Raw genomic sequence first — 16376 nt, 5'->3', positions numbered from 1 at the left:
CAGAAGGAGGCCATTCGGCCCATCGAGTCTGCACCGACCCACCTAAGCCCTCACTTCCACCCTATCCCTGTAACCCAATAACCTCTTCTAAACTTTTTTTTGGACACTAAGGGCAATTTAGCATGGCCAATCCACCTAACCTGCATGTCTTTGGACTGTGGAAGGAAACCAGAGTACCCGGAGGGAACCAACGCATACGCAGGGTGAACGTGCAGACTCCGCACAGACCGTGAGCCAGCGGGGAATCGAACCTGGGACCCTGGCGCTTTGAAGCCACAGTGCTAGCCACTGTATTACCGTGCTGCCCATATTCAATGGTGGACCTCCACAATCCTTTGGAGTAGATTCACAATCTGTTGAGTGAATAAATTTTTCGTCATCCCAGCCCTTAATAATCAGCCCCTTATCCTAAGACTGTGCTTGTGTTTAGATTCTCCAACTTGTGGAAACTATCTCTCATCATCTACCCTATCAAACCTCTTCAGAATCTTGTACCTTTCAATGACTGTCTCTCAATCCTCTCAGCTCTGGAGAATATAGATCTAATTCACTAAGGGGAAGGGGGAAAAATGTTCTCAGCAGGAGTCCACAACTACCTGGGGTCTGCAGGAAGCAAGTCTCTTACATCAACCTGCCTAAACACCAGTGTGTATGACATCCTGTTTTGCTAAGGAGATGGTCACTGAAGTCTGCTACCTGGTGCAGGTGGACCTACAGCCATGGAGCAGGACAAGGACAGTGATGTTAGTGCCTATGAAGGTGACTATGGTCACAAATGTTTATACACGCATTCCTTCCAGGCTGGAACAGGCAACATCTTCAACATTATCCAGTGAAACAGTCACTGTTGTATGAGGGAGGTCACCGAGAGGTTAAGGAGAGCTGAATACGTTTCATTCCCTCTTTCCAGGGAGAAGTAGACAGAGCTTCCTCACGATATCAGAGCTCCCTGTGGTGCAGGATTCAGCTGGTACCACACTCGGTCCAAGTCAATGCCCACTACTAAGGTGGAAGTCATGACTGCTTAGTTCCGCAATAGCGTTTGAATCAGCATGTGAAACCAGAGGATGGCACTTGAGCGACAGGAGTTATTCACTAATAATCTGGCCCATGTCTCCAGTGTGCAACCCAAGCACATCTGTGCAGTATTTGTATATAACAAGAATCATCCCACCCAAAATGTCATTGAGGGGATTACTGAAGTGTTAATGCAATACCTCTGTCCCTGCACTACTCTCCAGATTGCATCTTGTAATTCATCGTGGTCTGTTGCGTCCTGCACAACCTTGCCACAATGGTGGAATAGCCCTTATCATCAACTATCGAGTGAACAGCTGAATAGGAGTAGGAGAAGGAAGAGGGTGAAGAAGAGAATAAAGAAAGTGGGGCATCTAATAAACTGGTATTTTCTGCAAGGTATAGAGCTTTATGAGATTAGCTAAATAACATTTATTCATTCTCTGGAAAGGCAATTTCTGACCACTTTGACTTCAGAGCAATTTCTGGAAATGACAAGGCCCCTTGATTCAGGCTGCCATTTTGGCATTCCTACGTTGGTCGGATGGTATCTTGTGTACACTTATCGATGCAAGTGTTTAAAAAGGCTAGGAAATGGCACTCAGCATGATGTAAACTAATGCTTCCTAGATTTGTAACAAGAGCTGGACTGGGACACTCACGAGGTCTCAGTTACCATCGAACAAATTCCCACAAAGAGCTTCAGTGTATTGATGTCAGTCGACTTTGACTTTTCCGCCATCATCATCCACAACTGCCCCAATGAAGGGGTACCTGCACTGAGCTGAGGGTCCCAGGCGGATGTCAAGAGGGTCACAGAGCCCAATGGCCACGATTGGCTTTCAAGAATACTGGCTGTCCCATGCATGTGTGTCCCCTCAGCTGGATCGAGCAGTGAGCAGGCCCGGAGCCCAGCGGACAGACCGCCTCCTCCTAATGTCAGCACGCTGTCCCAGGACCAGATTTAAAAAAAAACTAGATGGAGTCTTCCCGCTAGAAGCAGCGGCAGAGAGCAGGTCACATGCCCTGGACACTGATGTCATGTGGTCTGGACTCGATTTTTTAAGAAACAAAGGAACAAAAAAGCAAAATAACAACCCGATACAATTAGCTATAATTGTGGGCTTTCCTTAACCTGAGTGAAGGCATTTAAAAAAAAAATTCCAATTTAGTGCGGTCAATCCACCTACCTCAAACATAGAATCATAGAATTTACAGTGCAGAAGGAGGCCATTCAGTCCATCGAGTCTGCACCAGCCCTTGGAAAGAACACCCCATCCAAGCCCACACCTCTACCCTTACCCATAACCCAGAAACCCCACCCAACCTTTTTGGACACTAAGGGCAATTTAGCATGGTCAATCCACCTAACCTGCACATCTTTGGACTGTGGGAGGAAACCGGAGCATCCGAAGGAAACCCACGCAGGCACGGGGAGAACGTGCAGACTCCGCACAGACAGTGACCCAAGCCGGGAATCGAACCTGGGACCCTGGAGCTGTGAAAGATCTTTTGGGTTGTGGGGATGAGACTCACACAGACACTGGGGAGAATATGCAAACTCCACACAGACAGTGACCGTAGGCCGGGATTGAACCCGGGTCCTTGATGCCATGAGGCAGCAGTGCTAACCACTGTGCCACTGTGCCGCCCAGAATGAGGACTTATCTAATCCTACCACCCACCACCACACCAACCATACACCCATCACCCCGCCGTGGCTCTACTCATCTTCTCTATAAACGAGATAGGGAGTCTAAAATCCATTCCCTCCTCATAAATGCAAGAATTACAACATATTCAATGAACAGGGACAAGACCATGCACAAACTGGAGTGATATCACGGTTGTGTTGTAATTCACTGACTGACCACTAGGGGTCTCACTAGTATATAAGTGAATGTAAAGTCAGGTGAACCCTCATCCTGGCTGGAGGAAGTAAAGGAGAGAGCTTGCATGTGCATGAGTTTGCTGTTGTTCATCTGTTGTCTTGTAAATAGTTTACCCTCAGTTAATGTTAATACATCATTTATAACTTTAACTACAAGGTGTGATTCAGTGGACTTGAGTTAAAGTAATAATCTAATCTTTTATTAGTACCACAAGTAGGCTTACATTAACACTGCAATGAAGTTGCTGTGAAAATCCCCTGGTCGCCATGCTACGGCGCCTGTTCAGGTACACTGAGGCAGAATTAAGAATGTCCACTTAACCTAACAAGCACGGCTTTCAGGACTTGTGGGAGGAAACCGGAGTACCCGGAGGGAACTTATGCAGGCACGAGGAGAACGTGCAGACTCAGCACAGGCAGTGACCCCAGCCGGGAATCGAACCCGGGTCCCTAGCGCTGTGAAGCAACAGTGCCCACCAACAGTGCCAACTACCTTTAGCAGGGTGTTGCTCACTATTCAACACCACTTTGCCATTTCCTTTGGCCTTGGGAGATTCTTTCCGCCGAGGCTACATTTAGAGAGATTTCCTGCTGGGTTCCTCGCAACGTGGGGTGCTATTTTGACCGGCTGTCCCGATCTTACCCCACCCCCTCCAGCCTTTCTGAGCCCCTCTCACCACCCCAACCTTGGGGAGACCACTGGGAATCCCATCTCACTCCCTCTGTACCTGGCAAAACTCACCCCCGGGTCCCGGCCCTGGCCTGACCCCTGACAGTGCCAACATGGCACCTGGGCACCCTGGCACTGCCAGTCTGGCACCCGGACAGTGCCCTGGGCAGTGCCAATGGACACCCTGGCCTTGCCAGGGTGGTACTGTCTGTGTACCATCCACCTGGGGGTCTCCAAAGGCCTGGAACTCCCTCCCCAAGTTACCGTTATGCCTGGTCCACATTTACGTGGACCAATACAAAAGGGCACCGTGGTGGGGCCTCGCAGGTGGGGCTGTTGAGTCCCAGGCGTTGGGTGAATCCAGCGAACACATATTTAAATGAGCCCAGCGAGAGTGAGATACAGATCGCGATGCCTTGCGAAATTCTATTGAATTGTTGAGACATTTCGAGCATTGCGAATCTCGCGAGAGGCCTCTTGTGAGATTCAACGGCCTTGTCCCAAAACCAAGTCGGGTGTGACGAGGCCGCTGAATCGCGGGCCACATGTCACTTTATCAAATCAATATAGTTTTTGCCAAAAGAGTATAACAGGCCCTCGTGCTCAAACCTCGCACGTCTCACAGCATAAACACAGGGAATAAAGCCCAGGATTATTGATAAATCAGTGGGATAATAACACCATCCGTGTTGCTTGGATAAACCAAGCCATGACAGGGTTGTAGAGCATCCCTCAGGACCCTTACTTCCCGAGTCGGTTGGGATAAACGGCGCACCATGCAGCAGGAGTCCAAAGGACCGAAGGAGAGCCCCCACCTGGGAAATTGTTCTATCAATTAATATGATTCTCTTCTCCGCTTCCACAATTTTCTCAAAGATATTTCACAGTTCATCAAAGTGAGCACCAAAAACCTGCACCGGCGGGCCGCGATTATCATCCAAAACATCATTCGCCAATGGCAGCCATCATCTCAGTGCCGTCAGCACCACCGAGACGTAGGCCGCTCACCAGAAAAAACGCCATTGTAAGCTGGGCCCATCCCCAGCCACCGCCGATCGCCTCAATTAAACAAAGGTTCCCTCTATTTTAACTCGGCTCCACATGACCAAAATCCCACCAGGACCATCTGGGGACAGAATGCAAGACATATGTCCCAAAAATAAGTAATTATGGGATGGGTATTCGGATAAAATGAAGGATTAAAAGACGTGTAAAGTCAGAGCTCTTGAAAACGCAGCCATTCCCACACTCGCATCACCTGATCCTCGCAACACTTTTTACAAGCATCAATTTTAAGCCTCTCTTCTGGGCAGGCTCATAAGTCATCTTGCGAAATACAGCACCCGAGTAGTATTTTAACCATTCACCTAAGTGGTATTCTCAATTGTTCGATCAACCTGGTGGGAAATGAAGTTGGGCCTGTAAGAGGCAAAAAAGGTAAGATTTTATACTTCAGGAGGAAGGTTATAGACTCTGCTACCCAGAGTTTGCCCCTCCCATAGAATCATAGAATTTACAGTGCAGAAGGAGGCCATTCAGCCCATCAAGTCTGCACCGGCCCTTGGAAAGAGCACCCTACCCAAGCCCACACCTCCACCCAATCCATGTAATCCAGTAACCCCACCTTTTTGAACACTAAGGGCAATTTAGCATGGCCAATCCACCTAACCTGCACATCTTTGGACTGTGGGAGGAAACCGGAGCACCCGGAGGAAACCCACGCACACGCGGGGAGAACGTACAGACTCCGCCCCGACAGTGACCCAAGCCAGGAATCGAACCTGGCACCCTGGAGCTGTGAACTGTGCTAACCACTATGCTACTGTGCTGCTCCTTGGAGATCCCACTCTGATGACTTATCTGAGTGCCTCCCTAGGTGCTACCCTTGGTTCTTAGACTAAGCCGCTTGCCACCAAACACTGTGTTCAAATCCACTGTGTAGCTGCCATTCTGTGAAGATTGAGCAACAGATTGACAGGGACATGGAGGTGAAACGTGGCTGTTATAATCTCGACAACTCTTAGCTGCTGAGGTCAGGGTGGTTGGCCACCCCACTTGGCCTCAGTCCACTTGTAAACCTGGATTGATGTGTTCAGCTGCGACACACACGTCTTTAAGTTCCTCGGAGTGGCAATCATTGGCGGATTGCCACTCTGGAGGGAGTTACCTTCGATGGAATTACAAAGCCCCTGTCTCACCTGACCTTCCTCACACAGGCCAGGTGTGACAGGAACAGCCATGTGTGTCCCCAGATGCAGCAGTAAATGAGGTGCAGCGCAGGAGAACACACCCCCTTTTACGGCACCAACTACTATAAAGCAGGTGTTTACAGGTAATGTTGAAAGGGAGAAGGTAAGTCTCAAAGGTATGTGTCTCACAGACATCATGTCGGAGGGGGTGGTTTCAGACATGGGAGGGTGAAGATGGACGGGGCTGGAGTTTGACTGGTGGCCGCACTAGGAGCTGGGGGCGAAGGTGGACCTGGATGAGATGGAATTCAGGTAGGGTTGAAAGGCTGTGGAAGCAGAGTTGGTGTGGAATCGGACCTGGGGGGACAGAGTCAGCCCAGGGGGGGGCGGGGGTAGGGGGTGAGGGGCTGAGTCAGGCCGGGGGGGGTGGGGGGGGGGGCAGGGTCAGACCGGGGGTGGGGAAGGGAGGGGGGCAAAGAGTCAGACCGGTTGCAGTGTCGGACCAGGGGTGGAGTCAGACTGAGTTGGACAGAGGGTTGGGGTTGGATTGGGGGTGTGGTCTAACTGGAGCAGAGTCAGGTAGGGGTGTCAGGCTGGGGGTGGGTGAAGTCGAAATGGGGGTGGAGTCAAATTGGGGGACGGATATCGGCCCCGGCAGATGGGGGTCAGACAGGGCCAGGAGGTGGGGGGGGGTTTAGTGTTGGACTGATTGGGGGGAGCAGACAGATCAGGAGGCTGCGTGGGGGAGCATGGGGGTCAGACTGGGAGGTCAGACCAGGGGGTCAGACTGGGATGTCAGGCTAGTGGGAGGGGGGGGGTTAACAGACTTGGGGATTGGGTGGGGTTGGGCGGCTGTGGGTTCAGCTGGACGGATTGGGAGCAAGGGGGTTAGGCGGCAGACAGGGAGGGAGGGGCTGGGATTGGTAGGGTAGGGCCTGTGGTCTAACTGGGGAGGTGTTTGGACCAGGGGAGGGAGTGGAAGGTGTCTGGTGTCAGCTTTAGCGGGGAGCGGACTGAGGGGGGGGCTGTGGTTGCATTGGTGCCGGGGGTGGGGTGGGATGGGGGGGGAGTGGGTGGGGGTGGGGGTGGGTGGGGGAGGGGATGGGCAGGGGGCAGTGACGTCAGCGGGTTTGTTGTGGATGGGCCCTCGGGGGGTTGGGTGTTTGGCCCGTGTCCTGTGCGGTGCTTGGGCTCGTTGTTTAAAATAGTTACGCTGACGTTAGAAGTGCTTTTTCCCCCCAACTGTTTCAGAGTAACTATTGTCTTGATATGCAGACATGCACATAATGAGATAAAGACAGGCAGCTAATGAACACAGAGAACAGGACATAACCAATCAGCAGGCAGAACACTTGGGGGTGGTGTCCCACTATAAGAGGCACGAGGCACTCACACTCCACCTCTTTCCCTTGGGGACATCTACAGAGTGAGTCAGGTGTATATATCACATAACATCGTCAGCACGTGGGTAAGAGCTAGTCTGGTTCAGTCAGACAGAGTAATCACACTTAGGTTAGCAGAGAGTCGAACTCACAGAGAACTGAGCTAACTGTGTGACAGGTTCAATAAATCAAATTGAACTAACTTCAAGGTCTGGAGAATATTTCAGTTATAGCTGCATCCAGTTGCAGCCCGTGTTATCTCAACGTGCTTAACACGACATGGTACCAGAAGACTGCTATCCCTAGGTGGTTTACCTCAATCTGTTCCGTGACGACCAGCAAATGTATCTCGGCACTATGGAGAAGATCCAGGCTCCTCAACAGCTGTGGACCTCCGGCAATCTCAGTGCCAACTGGCGGACTTTCAAGCAAAGGTTTCTGCTGTACATCGAAGCCTCAGACCTCGAGGGTGCGTCTGCTACAAGGAAGATCACACTTCTCTGCTCAATTCATGGTTGACAAGAGAGGTTGAATGTCTTGTTAAGAGGAAAAAGGAGACTTATGTAAGGCTGAGGAAACAAGGTTCAGACAGGGCATTGGAGGGGTACAAGATAGCCAGGAGGGAACTGAAGAAAGGGATTAGGAGAGCTAAGAGAGGGCATGAACAATCTTTGGTGGGTAGGATCAAGGAAAACCCCAAGGCCTTTTACACATATGTGAGAAATATGAGAATGACTAGAGCGAGGGTAGGTCCGATCAAGGACAGTAGCGGGAGATTGTGTATTGAGTCTGAAGAGATAGGAGAGGTCTTGAACGAGTACTTTTCTTCTGTATTTACAAATGAGAGGGGCGATATTGTTGGAGAGGACAGTGTGAAACAGATTGGTAAGCTCGAGGAAATACTTGTTAGGAAGGAAGATGTGTTGGGCATTTTGAAAAAATTGAGGATAGATAAGTCCCCCGGGCCTGACGGGATATATCCAAGGGTTCTATGGGAAGCAAGAGATGAAATTGCAGAGCCGTTGGCAATGATCTTTTCGTCCTCACTGTCAACAGGGGTGGTACCAGGGGATTGGAGAGTGGCGAATGTCGTGCCCCTGTTCAAAAAAGGGACTAGGGATAACCCTGGGAATTACAGGCCAGTTAGTCTTACTTCGGTGGTAGGCAAAGTAATGGAAAGGGTACTGAAGAATAGGATTTCTGAGCATCTGGAAAGACACTGCTTGATTAGGGATAGTCAGCACGGGTTTGTGAGGGGTAGGTCTTGCCTTACAAGTCTTATTGAATTCTTTGAGGAGGTGACCAAGCATGTGGATGAAGGTAAAGCAGTGGATGTAGTGTACATGGATTTTAGTAAGGCATTTGATAAGGTTCCCCATGGTAGGCTTCTGCAGAAAGTAAGGAGGCATGGGATAGTGGGAAATTTGGCCAGTTGGATAACGAACTGGCTAACCGATAGAAGTCAGAGAGTGGTGGTGGATGGTAAATATTCAGCCTGGATCCCAGTTACCAGTGGCGTACCGCAGGGATCAGTTCTGGGTCCTCTGCTGTTTGTGATTTTCGTTAATGACTTGGATGAGGGAGTTGAAGGGTGGGTCAGTAAATTTGCAGACGATACGAAGATTGGTGGAGTTGTGGATAGTGAGGAGGGCTGTTGTCGGCTGCAAAGAGACATAGATAGGATGCAGAGCTGGGCTGAGAAGTGGCAGATGGAGTTTAACCCTGAAAAGTGTGAGGTTGTCCATTTTGGAAGGACAAATATGAATGCGGAATACAGGGTTAACGGTAGAGTTCTTGGCAATGTGGAGGAGCAGAGAGATCTTGGGGTCTATGTTCATACATCTTTGAAAGTTGCCACTCAAGTGGATAGAGCTGTGAAGAAGGCCTATGGTGTGCTCGCGTTCATTAACAGAGGGATTGAATTTAAGAGCTGTGAGGTGATGATGCAGCTGTACAAAACTTTGGTAAGGCCACATTTGGAGTACTGTGTACAGTTCTGGTCGCCTCATTTTAGGAAGGATGTGGATGCTTTGGAAAAGGTGCAAAGAAGATTTACCAGGATGTTGCCTGGAATGGAGAGTAGGTCTTATGAGGAAAGGTTGAGGGTGCTAGGCCTTTTCTCATTAGAACGGAGAAGGATGAGGGGCGACTTGATAGAGGTTTATAAGATGATCAGGGGAATAGATAGAGTAGACAGTCAGAGACTTTTTCCCCGGGTGGAACAAACCATTACAAGGGGACATAAATTTAAGGTGAAAGGTTGAAGATATCGGAGGGATATCAGAGGTAGGTTCTTTACCCAGAGAGTAGTGGGGGCATGGAATGCACTGCCTGTGGAAGTAGTTGAGTCAGAAACATTAGGGACCTTCAAGCAGCTATTGGATAGGTACATGGATTACGGTAAAATGATATTTTAAAAGTGTAGATTTATTTGTTCTTAAGGGCAGCACGGTAGCATTGTGGATAGCACAATGCTTCACTGCTCCAGGGTCCCAGGTTCGATTCCAGCTTGGGTCACTGTCTGTGCGGAGTCTGCACGTCCTCCCCGTGTCTGCGTGGGTTTCCTCCGGGTGCTCCGGTTTCCTCCCACAGTCCAAAGATGTGCAGGTTAGGTGAATTGGCCAATGATAAATTGCCCTTAATGTCCAAAATTGCCCTTGGTGTTGGGTGGAGGTGTTGAGTTTGGGTAGGGTGCTCTTTCCAGGAGCCGGTGCAGACTCAAAGGGCCGAATGGCCTCCTTCTGCACTGTAAATTCAATGATAATCTATGAATAATCTAGGACAAAGGTTCGGCACAACATCGTGGGCCGAAGGGCCTGTTCTGTGCTGTATTTTCTATGTTCTATGTTCTATGTTCAACTGCGGGGGATCAAGCCATCCAACTCTTCAACTCGCTGACCTTCACCGAAGGCCAGGACAAGACAAAGTTTCAGAACATCCTGGACAAGTTTGATAGTCATTGTGAAGTGGACACCAATGAAATCTTCGAGCGCTATATATTCAAACAACGCCTACAAGGTAAAGATGAATCTTTCAACTCCTTCTTAACTAATCTCCGTCTACTAGCGCTGTCCTGCAACTTTGGTGATACTGCCGACTCCTTGATCAGAGACCAAATCGTTTTTGGAGTTCACTCTGATCCTCTGAGAGAGCACCTTTTAAAAATCAAGCATATAACCCTGTCAGTCGCGATTGAAACATGTACAGTGCATGAGCACGCCAAAAATCGGTATTCCCATTACAAATCGGCTGAAAATGAGAAACTTACCTCCCACGAGGCAGAGAGTGTGCAGGACAGCGCCTGGATTCAGCGCCTCAGCATTGATGAAAGCGGCCATTTAGCACGCTCTTCCCGGAGCCCCACGCATGCGCGATGCGAATGGGATAAGAAATCGGCCGAACACCACACTGCACAGGTGCGAACGTCTGCCGACCGCACTGTGCATGTGCGACGACGCACGGAGCGTAACAACGTCACGACATGCCCGAACTGTGGTACCGCCCACTTAAAGAAACACTGCCCTGCAAGAGGCAGGCGATGTTTAAATTGCGGAAAGCCTGGACACTGTGCAGCCGTGTGCAGGTCAGCACCACCAGTCAAGGGCCAGCGCTCCCAATTCCAACGCAGGCGCGTTCGGAGTGTCCAACAAGGTTTACAGGATTCTGATCCTGGCAGTACAATGGATCCAGAGGACGATTGCCTGGAGTCCCTCTACCATGTGGGCATCATTACCACACGTGAACATGCCTCACCGACATCATCATGGAGCCTGCCCATCCTCACTGTGGATTCTGCGGACGTATGGCGTGCGGTGATGTAAGTAAATCAATGCTCTATCCAGTTCAAGCTGGACACAGGTGCTTCTGCCAATCTTCTTTCACAGGCAGATTTCAACTACATCAAGAAGCCACCCAAGCTCTTTCCAGCAGCCTGCCAGCTCCTGGACTATAACGGCAATGCCATCACAGCACTGGGATCCTGCCATCTGCTCGTCTCCACCAGGAACATTCACCAAGGCTAAGGTTTGAAATCGCCAAGCCAGACAGGGCCTCCCTGCTCGGCGCACATGCATGCAAGCAACTAAACCTTGTGCAGCGGGTCTACACAATGATCCTCAAGCCGGCATTGACGACATCCTCAGTATCCGGATGTGTTTTACGGGATGGGCACTCTGCCATATCGGTACAAGATTCTGCTGCGGCCTAATGCCACGCCTGTGGTCCACGCACCACACCGGATTCCGGCTCCACTGAAGGAGCGCCTGAAGGTGCAGCTAAAGAATCTTCAGGACCAGGGCATTATCTCCAAAGTTACAGAACCGACTGACTGGGTCAGCTCGATGGTATGTGTGAAAAAGCCTTCGGGGGGGGGGGGGGGGGGGGCTGCGTATCTGCATTGATCCCAAGGATCTCAAGCAGAATATAATGCGGGAACACTACCCCATCCCAAAGCGGGAGGAACTCACAAGTGAGATGGCACACGCCGGTTTTTCACAAAGTTAGATGCGTCACATGGATTCTGGCAAACCCAGCTGGATGAGTCCAGCAGAAGGCTCTGCACCTTCAACACACCGTTTGGCAGGTACTGCTATAATCGTATGCCGTTCGGCATTGTCTCGGCCAATGGAGATCTTCCATAGAATCATGAAGCAGATGATGTAGGGCATTGAAGGGGTTCGTGTGTATGTGGACGACGTTATCATCTGGTCCACAACCCCCGAAGAGCACATCTCTCGTCTCCAGCAGGTATTCCGCCGTGTCCATGCCAATGGCCTCAAGCTGAACAGGGCCAAGTGTTGCTTTGGCATGTCGACACTTAAGTTCTTAGGTGACCAGATATCTCAGCAGGGTGTGCGCCCGGACACAGACAAGGTCAAGGCCATCGAAGCCATGAAGAACCCTGAAGACAAGAAGATGGTAAACTTCTTGGGCAAGTTTATCCCAAACCTGGCCTCACATACCATGGCCCTCAGACACCTTGTGAAAAAGTCTACTGCCTTTGAGTGGCAGGCAGCTCATCAAGCAGAGTGGTTGGAGCTGAAAGCCAAGCTCACCACTGCACCTGTATTGGCATTTTTTGACCCTGACAGGGAAACGGAAATCTCGACAGATGCGAGCCAGGACGGCATCGGCGCGGTGTTGCTCCAGCGCGATGACACCTCATCCTGGGCACCGTTGCCTACGCATCACGGGCGATCACACCCACCGAGCAGAGTACGCCCAAGTTGAAGAGGAATGCCAGGGCCTTCTCACTGGAATTCTCAAGTTCCATGATTATGTCTAGGGCCTGCCGACGTTCACCGTCGAGAGGGACCACAGGCCTCTGGTCCACATTATCCACAAGGACCTGAACGACATGACACCCCGGCTGCAGTGCATCCTCCTCAGACTCAGAAGGTACGACTTTGAACTCGTGTACACGCCTGGCAAGGAGCTCATTATTGCGGATGCCTTGTCCCGCTCCATAACCTTGCCTGCTGACCCGCCGGCATTCATCCAACAGGTTGAATCACAGGCGCAGCTGTGGGCCAGCAACCTCCCAGCGTCGGATGAAAAGGTGATTCGCATTCGCGACAAAGACCCTCTTCTGCAGCGTGTCATGCGCCACCTCGCCAATGTCTGGCAAAAAGGGCAGTGCCCTCAATTCTTCAATGTGAAGAACGACCTGACGGTGGTTGATGGTATCCTCCTCAAGCTGGACCGCATTGTCATTCCCACTCAGTCTCCAGAGCTTGGTGCTCCGGCAAATCCACAAGGGACACCTGGGTGTCGAGAAGTGCATCAAGATCTGTAAGGAGATGTTCTCCAGGCATGGTATTCCACTCACTGTCATGAGTGACAACGGTCCTTGCTTCAGCAGCCAACAGTGGTCAAGATTTGCCCAGATATATCAGTTTCATCACGTCACTTCCAGCCCACATTACCCGCAGTCCAACGGGAAGGTTGAGAAAGGGGTGCACATAGTGAAGCAGCTCATCTGCAAGGCTGCGGATTCTGCTTCTGACGTCAACCTTGCGCTGCTTGCGAACAGGGCAACCCCTCTGTCTACCGGCATGTCACCGGCTCAACTCCTGATGAACAGGGACCTGCAGACGACTCTTCCAGCCGTACACTTGCCTGATCTGGATCACCTCCCGGTGCTGCAGAAGGTGCAGAAACTCAGGGACCGGCAAGAGCAGGGCTATGATGCTCATGCCACCGATTTGCCTGTGCTATCCCCGGCAGGTGCTGTTCGGATCAAGCTACCTGATGGAGGCTGGTCAGCTCCAACTCTTGTTGTTGCTGCTCCTGGATTGTATGTTGTGCGTATGGCTGATGGCTCTGTTGTGCGACGAAACAGACGGGCACTGCGCACAGTTGCCCGCCCGCAACCACATTCTTCGTTGTTTCCATTTGTTATTGTGCCTCCTCCTGATACCTCGAACCACGAGGCCACCAGTCCGGCTTGAATCCCGCCTATCAAGGCGCCGTCATCCCCACCACCACCTCTCCGGCAGTCGACCAGGATCAGACGCAAGCCCCAGAGACTGGACTTATGAACATCTGTTTTGTTTGCTATGTTCTGTTTTTGCACATTAGGCACCTGTTTTCACATGTACATATGTTTCTATCTGCCATTGTATGTAAATAAGTTAGTTTTTCGGCCTACACATGTAAATACTTTCACATATGCCACAGAAAAACACTTCAAAAGGGGAGATGTCATGCTATGCAGACATGCACATAATGAGATATAGACAGGCTGCTAATGAACACAGAGAACAGGACATAACCAATCAGCAGGCAGAAAAGGCACAAGGCACTCACACTCCACCTCTTTCCCCTGGGGACATCTACAGAGTGAGTCAGGTGTACATATCACACAACATCTACAGCACGTGGCTAAGAGCTAGTATGGTTCTGTCAGACAGAGTAATCACACTTAGGTTAGCAGAGAGTCGAACTCGCAGAGAACTGACCTGACTGTGTGACAGGTTCAATAAATCAAATTGAGCTAACTTCAAGGTCTGGAGTATATTTCAGTTATAGCTGCATCCAGTTGCAGTCCGTGTTATCTCAGTGTGCTTAACACGACAACTATGAGGTTATAACTGGCAGAAACATCAGACGTTAACTATTTAAATCACTTTGCCAGATGGTTCCCAATCCAGCACAATTGTCTGGAGGAAGTTAATTGTCCAGAGGAGGCTAATTGTCCAGAAGAAGTTAGCATTTCTGAACACTTCCAGGGTAAACCGTTTCGTGGAAACTTCCTAGAGGGATTCCCCAGCGCATCATCGGGGTACCCCATAAATGCAACGTTCGGGAGTCAGGAAATTTGCACAGTTGCAAATCTGCAAACAATTACTAAGTTTGCTGATAGTTAAAGGGTGGGATTCTCTGGTCTCTGACGTCAAAATCGCGTTCAGCGATCGGCCGTAGAATCCCAGTTTGCGACAAAATCGGGGAGTACTCTAGGAGTACGCCGCACGCCGTAGCGACGGCTTCAGGATGTTACCTCAGGCTGACTGCCCGATGCTCCGTCCCCGAATGGCCAAGTGTTGGTCGTGTGTGCTATTTTTGGTCGGGAACTCGGCGTGCCGGCTGCGGAATCAGTCCAGCGCCGCCACAGTCTGGGGAGAACCGGTCTGGGGAGAACCGGTCTGCGGGCTGAGGAGACTTTGGCAGGGGTTGGGGCCACTGTTGGGGGGTGGTCCAGGGGTCGCGAGCCTGGCCAAAGGGAGGGCACTATTTGCCAGGCTGTGTCCGTGCCCGGCTTGCTCCATGTTGCACTGTGGCCACAGACCCGGCAATTCTCCGGCCATATTGGCAGCTAGAGCCGGGTGCTCTACGCTGCCTGCCTGCTAGTCCCCCACCAAACAGAGGATTGGTGGTCATTTTGCGCCAATTGTTTGGTCGTAAAACCGTTCCCACACCGGCGTCAACACATAGCCTGAACATCGGGGAATCCAGCCCAAAGTTTATTGATCAGCTTATTTTCTGACATGGATATTGTTCATCATATTTTGGTGGCTCCAGTTGAAGCTACTGGAAATTTAGGTAAAGTCACCATAGTCCCAGATGACAGTTCTGAACTCCAGGAAACTTATGAGTAGATTGTCAGAACCAAGGTTTAGGAAATCCCAAGCACACCTTGTGTTATTGCTGGAATATAGGCAGCTACAACTGTGGTGTTGGGTGCTCTGGTGCACAGATGAGCCAACACAGTTGTATGTGGTACAACTCTATTTTATTTTAACTCTTATAATACAGTTCGTTCTGGATACTCTGCACGTGCTGTCTCCCTGAGTGTGTTTGGTAACAGATCTGTCCTGGTCCTACTCTGCAGCTAATACTGACCACCGGGGGTCGTGTCTGTGCTTTTATATCTTTCTGTCATTGGTTGTGGTGTTGTGTGTTCTGATTTGTCTGTTGGTGTGTCTATCATGATGTGTGTGTTTGAATATCATGACATCCCCCCTTTTTACAAAGATATGTGCCTACGTGGTTATAAATATAATTGTGTCGTGAGTGCATCTAAGAGTGTGTGTGTGTGTTGTGTACAGCGTGTGTATATGACGTAGCTATTTACATGGGGCGATGTCGGGTGCGTCACACTAACAAGGTTGTACCATAACAAAACTTGGATGCGAGAGAAAAAAAACTTGAACATTGGTCTGGTCAGACGATATCTGGAACAATAAACAACAACAGGTTATAATACAGAAGTGTTTGACTTTTTGAATGTATGAACAGCGTTATAAGTCCAGTCTAATGGGTGACCGCCTCAAGAATGGGCTGGTCCTCAAGCCGGTTCAGCTGTGGAGATTTGGGGTCACACTGGTTCACCTTGGACTGTTGGAGGTGATGCTGTTGCCGAAGTCTCTACTTTACCATTTGTTGTACTTCGTGCAGTGCTTGGTTTTTTCATTCGTGCAAATATAACATTCAACATCTTTGTTAGTGGTGCCTTGGCTGTGGTTTGGTTCTGGTGGCGATGGAAGGGGCATGATCCGTGGCATCTCCACGAAGTCATCCTTGGGAACCAGTGGAGGATCCGGCGTGTGCGTACGGTTCAGTTGCGAGCGTGGAAGGCGGTGCAAAGCTCGCTGATTGCGCCTACGCACCAATCCATCCGCCCTGCATGCCAGGAACAAGGTGGAGTCTTTTTTCTTTTTATGTTTGTGGTGGACGGCATCTTGTAGCCGATGGGTCGTTGCCATCGAAGTAGCACCATCACTAATATC

Source organism: Scyliorhinus torazame, chromosome 15 (assembly GCF_047496885.1).
Source record: "Scyliorhinus torazame isolate Kashiwa2021f chromosome 15, sScyTor2.1, whole genome shotgun sequence".
Lineage (NCBI taxonomy): Eukaryota > Metazoa > Chordata > Chondrichthyes > Carcharhiniformes > Scyliorhinidae > Scyliorhinus > Scyliorhinus torazame.
Note: the sequence above shows the minus strand (reverse complement) of the source record.